The following is a 6,633-nucleotide window of genomic DNA, read 5'->3' on the forward strand; positions in this document are numbered from 1 at the left end:
TGACCATGTTTCTCTGCATAGAAACTAGACTTTGAAAAAAAAAAATCCCAATTTCATTTGGATTATACATATATAAGGAAAACAGAATATAAAGTTAAGTAATATGCCCAGACATGGAAATAGCAAGAGACAGCTAGGATTTAATAGCAAATCTACCTGATTCAAGTCTATATTTATTCATCATACACTGTAAATTACCCCTCCATCACTGACCCCAAAACAAAGAACTGATAGCCAAGTGGAAAGCTGTCCAATTTTTACTGGACTGCTAAAGTGGAGAATATTAGGACTCCTTTCATTGCTTGAAGGAAGAGGACAAACACACCGCTGAACCATGGACACCTGTAACTATTTCTTTCTGGCAAGGTCCTGGATAGCCATTTAAATCCATTGGAAGTCCTTTGTTCTGTGGGAATTGTTTCTGTAGGCTTTGTCCTTTGAAATGAGCTAACCTGGGACCAGATCACAAATTGGCCAGGAGAGATTAGGAAGGGAGGATGGAGCTGATTAGGTATGAAAGACTTGAGAGCCAGGAAAGAGAGAAAGATTCACAGAAAAGGAAATAAACATAGATGGCATAGAAAAGGCTTTTTAAAATTACTATTTGACTGTTTTCTATACTCTGTTTTAGTCTGAGCGACCCCATAAGTATTCCCTGAGGCAGGAACGTGGGTGCAGGTGGCTTATTTGTGAGGTGATTTCAGGAAGAACAAACAAGAAAAGGGAAAAGTAGAGGAGGGGAAGGGGAAAGCCAATACTCTTTGTGTTAATACTTGGGGTATTGCTGCCGGCTGGTAACATAGGCTCAGTCCTGCTGGGGACCCTCTGAGAAAGTTTGTGAAACATGCCTTATAATTGTCCCATTGGTGGATAGGGAGGCTGGGCACTTATTCAGTGCTTCCCACCCACCTTAACCCCACTGGTGGAGGGTTGCCCCAGGGACACTGATTTCCCCACACTTCCAGGTTGTGCCTGATTGCGGTGGGGCAAATTCCTGTAAAGCCTGAATTTTCCATTTCTCTGTAGCCATCTCCTTCCTTTTTCATTTCTCCAACATTCCCTAGGTCCTGCCTCCAGGAGGAAGGAATGAGAAAAGTCTAACGTCTTGATCTGTTAACTTTTCACTGGTGACTGTTATTTCTCAATTGAGATGCAATGCTAGATAGGCAGACAGGGAAAACAAGAGGAGACCACACTTCCTCCCTGCCTTTTCCTTGGTCTCCTGTACTGTTGGGCACCCTCTGAAGGCAGGATCATTAACCACATTCCATTTCAGGAGGCCTCCTGTATCTTATGAGTGTACTTCTGAATATTACATGTTCTTTTTGTTCAATCATTGCCTTTTTGGATAAAAAAAGAAGTAAAACTCAGATGAGGGATCAGGCACTTCTATGTGTGTGGGCCTGAATATTCTCAAGCCTTCTCCATCATTCAGTAACTATTTTACTCCAAATGCCTTGTCACTAGTAAACATCACCTTTGTGGCCTACACTCATTCCCTCCTAAGACAAGTATAAGATCGAGGACCCTTTTACCATTTGTTCCTATCTCAATGGCTCACATGCACACAGACTGTTTTGCTTCAGTCACAGCTGGGATTTAAATTTCCAAATCCTTTCCAGAAGTGCCCATATGCAGTTTCCCACTGTATCCTGTAATCTTGGGATGTATAGCTAAACCCAAACACAGCTGTTTTTCTCTTTCAGTTTGAAACTCTGGTGAAACCAGAGATGTCTCTGGTCCTAAATATCCACAGGAAGAGATCTGGAGAATTTAACCAAAAGGATGTGGAAGCAGGAAAGTGTAGAAAAGGACCCATGATCACTCCCTTTCTAGGTCTTAGTCTTCTCACTGCTTTAGAATTCAGCGGTTTCAGAAAGGCGTGGTCAATGGAAACTGCTCCCATACACTGATGTTTGCTGACTGGCAACACAAAACTAACTCAGTAATCTGCAAGAGGATGCCAGGCTTCTTTAGATATCCTACCAACTGTGAGAGGTACTTTCTACACACACTCACACTCATCTGTACAGCCTTATTTTAAGTTGGCAGGTGATAAAAACATCCTACTTCTCATCCATTCATTCTCAGAGTACTTTAACATCATGCACTTAAAAAAGTGAGAAGAGTGTTGGGAAGATCAGTCTACTTGAATTTGGAGGCAAAAGGATAAAATTGGCAAATATAACTAATAATTGAGCTGGTCCCCTAGCTCTTTTAGCTCTGGCAGAGGAGATTCTCCAGAACTGGTTGTCTTCTCCCAGACTGATGTGGTTGCTACAGATATGAAATTCATAATATTTAATGGATGAAGCCTTAGCTGAACTGAGCTTCCATTGCATGGTGCCTGGCTTGAACTTTATCAGAATGGGTCCATTTGGGCCTTAAAGCATCAAATGAATAAAGATTTAAGCTTAACGCCCTGGTCTCTGCTTAGGACGCAGGCCTTTTGCAGCTCTTCTCCTAGCTCCTGGCCATCAGAACAGGACAGGGGAGGAGCATTATTTAACTATGAATATTTCCTCCTGAGATATAGGCAAGAAAGAAGGGGTCTGACCTCTAGCCACTTCACCTCAATTGAGGTGAAAAGAATTGTCAATTCTGAAAACAAAACTATCTGTCTGGCCATCTTGTGCTGAAAATTTTTAAAGTTTCACTGTCTCATTTTACATTTTAAAATAATTTAAATGATTAAATTTTAGCTATCTGAACTGAGATTGGTATGACTAAAATACCAAAACTATATTTTGCAAGAAATTTGTCAATACACAAGCAGACATGAGATTTTTTTTTTTTATGTCTCATTTTACATTTTAAAATAATTTAAATGATTAAATTTTAGCTATCTGAACTGAGATTAGTATGACTAAAATACCAAAACTATATTTTGCAAGAAATTTGTCAATACACAAGCAGACATGAGATTTTTTTTTTTTAAAATTCTACTTAATTTTTTTGGTGAGTTGACTCTCAGAAGCAGAGTTGTGGTCATCATCTTCCTCACTTTATAGCACATTATCACTATTGTCATTGATCGATTTGCAGACCCTTTCCTTTTGTTTACATTAATTTATTCAAAAATTCAGTCATTCATAAAATTCATGTTGCCTCATCCACACCTGTCCTAGTTGCTGCTTGGAGCTCCACAGTTTGCATCCCTCACGTTTTACCTCTCCACAGTGATGGAATTGCAAACCACCTGCAACTCCAAGCTACCATGAACAACACTGAAATGAATGTCATCGTACATGTCCCCTTTTGGACCTGTGTGCAAATTTCTTTGGGACATAATTCCAAGAGTTGAATGCTGAGTTATAGGATATAAATATACCTGATTTGATGCAGATGCCTGGTTGCTCTCCAGAATGGCTGTATTAAATAGTACTTTGTATGTGTCAGGCACTGTGCCAGTCTACATTAACACCAACCACATAGAAGCTTTCCCCATACCCACATTCTTGCCCACACTTAGCATCATTCAGTTTCTTAATTTTGCCAGTCTAACATGTAAAGTGATAGTTCATGTTATTTTCATTTGAATTTCTCTGGTCATTCTTGCATTCAGTTCTTCATATGTTTTTGTGTTTCTTCTCTTGTAACTAGCTTGCTCATATTCTTTGTCAAGTATTTTATTATTTTTTCTTTTTGATTTGCAGAAGCTTCTTGTATATTCTAGATATTAATCTCTTACAAGGTTTAAATACTGAAACTTTGTGATAATTGGTCATATCAATGTGTTGTTTGTAATACCCATTTAATATTTCTAAATTTATGTTTTGTTCAAGATTATTTCTTTTTTCATTCTGTTTTATTCACATCTTCTCTTTTTTATTCTTGATCAGACTTGAAAATAAATAAAAATGCTATTTTTAAAAGGAATAGTGTAGAGAACTAGAATCCTGTAAATGCATCATTTCTCCCCCAAATGATTTTTAGGTTTGATGTAATTAAATAAAAACATCACTGGATAGTTCTCAGGAACTTGGCAGAAGGATTACAAAGTTCATTCCAAAATGTGAATAAACATAATGGAACAATTAAGGAAAAAAATTGGAAAATTAAAATAGTGAGAATTGACCTCACAGATATTATAATGCATTTAAAATTACCAAAAGAAAGAAAAAAACAAAAACAAAAAATGAAGAAAGAATGACATTGATCAGTGACTGAACAGAAGGACCAGTGGTACAGAATAGATAGCAATTAAAAATGACTTGAATGTATGTAGTCATATACCTGTTAAAGGAAAACCGCACAGCAGTGTGAATTACTAAATAAAAAGTGTGTTACTAAATAAATGGGGTTGAGGGGTAGTATAGCTAAGTGCGTGGTTGACTCTGGAGCCCAACTGCCTCGCTTCAAATCTTGGATCATCTATTGTCTAGCTTTTTAACTTAGAGCAAGTCACTTAGCCTCTCTGTGCCTGTTTTGTCATTTGCAAAGTGAAGAGTACGTGGTAATACACAAGAAAATGTTTTGAATGGTGTCTGGCACATAGAAAGTACTATTCAAATGTTAGTTATTATTTACCTCTTTTAAAATGTCATGTTAAAGTTTTATCAGTCTCCTTCCCCAGCATTCTGTACAAATATCACAAAGACAATAAAATACAGAACCCATAACTCAAACCATAATGGAAGAGGAAAGGCTGCCAAGTGTAGGGGAGATCAAGCCAAGCTTGATGGAGGAAGAATGCCTGCAGCTGACAGAGCAAGGGCTCCAAAGAAAGTGGGACAAGCTGGGAAGCAAAGGCAGCAATCCTTCGTGTGGAATGGGCGATGAGGGCCAGAAGCTGAGGCTTCCTTGATTTCATTCAGCTCCATGGAAAAGCAGAGAGGAGATAACTGGAAGACGAGATACACAAACCCACCATCTTTGTAGGAAGCAGTCTGTGAGGGAGGCAGCGAGAGGAGAGAGACTCCAAATTCTGAACAGCCCTGAAGCTGCTTACCTTGTTTTCTAGGGAGAAGTAATAACTAAATGAATTCTCTATTAATCGTCTGTATCAGGCGTGTATTTCTTTGAATAATTTTGTTGATTGTGTTTGGTTTTTAGTCCTCTTTACTACATAAAAAACAAACTCATAGAGAAAGAGAAACAAAAAGAAGCAGTGAAAACAAAAACACCACAGATTAAGACCTAGCATGTCTGTATTATCAAAAAATATAAACAGACTAAAATTACCTATCATAGGGAGTATGATCTTACTGTGGAATGAGTTGATTTCTGGGCCAGCACCATTAAAAGAGACAAATATGAGCTCTATATAATGATAAAGGGCCCAATCCACGTACATGAATAAGAGGCTGTTTTAGGCTGTGATTAAACAGATCAAATTAGTCATTTAAAATTCACCTATTTAATAAATCCATTTATTGTAACAATGAAAGGACCAGTTGTAGATTTCAGTTAATACAGCTGCTTAAACAGCTGCAATACTGCAATGATTATTTTCAGATTGGATTGCATACGTTTTAGTCTAGTTTATAAAAATACTTTTTAAGGTCTCAATTTGTGTTAAAGATAGCATTCTTTTTATTTTATGCCATAGTCCACAGAACCTATTACAGGATATATTCAATTTAAGCTGAAAAGTCTTTAATTACTTCATAAGAAATGACCATGCAGAATGTAGAAAGTGAACATACGTTCTAAAGTTTCCATGACAATCATGAATTATATCAAAGCTCAAGGTAAGTGTCAATGTTTCTTTATTGAGCTAATATATACAATTTGTTTTGAAGGTGCCCATGCTTTGTTTTAAGCGCCTCTTGTCTGTCTTTGCAGCTGTTGTACAAGTATGTATATCATGGGAAGACATTTTTGGACCACTCCTTCTTCTGTCCTTTCTCCCCTTTCCTGTCTTCCTCTCCGATCTTCTCTCCCACCAGCCACTCATAGTCTTCTCCATCTTCGATATGCAGAATAGGTCATACTTGATAGCATTTTCAAAAGAAACAAACAAACGTACAAGCTATCAACGTTCCAAATGGCACATTAAGTTATACACTTCTCACTCTGAATGATTATGTTCAGAAACTGGAATGTTAGCTAAAATATATTTTCATTAACATGTTGTTCTTTGCAGTTAGGATTAGAGCTGGGCTATAGTCACAATGTAAACTCTGTGGAGACAAAAATTTATGCCTTATGGCTCAATGAATATTTAAATTTTTCTCTGTAATTCAGATACAACTTTATTGTAAACTTTAACAACTGTACAGCAAAGATCTTAACATTTATCAACATCAACAAGTTGTTCTAATCCAATTTGTGTGACAAGCATTGCACAGGACATTTGTAATATTACAGCTACAATCCATTTATGAATTCAGGGACAGCCATGATGTAATACCGAGGGACTGGTACATATAGAAAGGAAACAAAATTTGGTGGGATATTTGTGGTCAGTTTATTTTATTTTTATTTTTATTTTTTTTATTTTTTATTTTTTTTCCTTTTTGTCTTTTTTTCGTGACCAGCAATGGATCGCAACCCTCAGTGTCACACCTGTACCGGACCGGGACCGGCAACGGGATCGCAACCCTCGGTGTCGCGCCCGCACCTCGCTCAGCCAGTGAGCGGCCGGTGTGTATGTGGGATCCGAACCCTCGGCGGGAGCGCCGCCGTGCT

This window comes from Galeopterus variegatus, unplaced genomic scaffold (assembly GCF_000696425.1).
Source record: "Galeopterus variegatus unplaced genomic scaffold, G_variegatus-3.0.2 Scaffold506, whole genome shotgun sequence".
NCBI classification, from domain to species: Eukaryota; Metazoa; Chordata; class Mammalia; order Dermoptera; family Cynocephalidae; genus Galeopterus; species Galeopterus variegatus.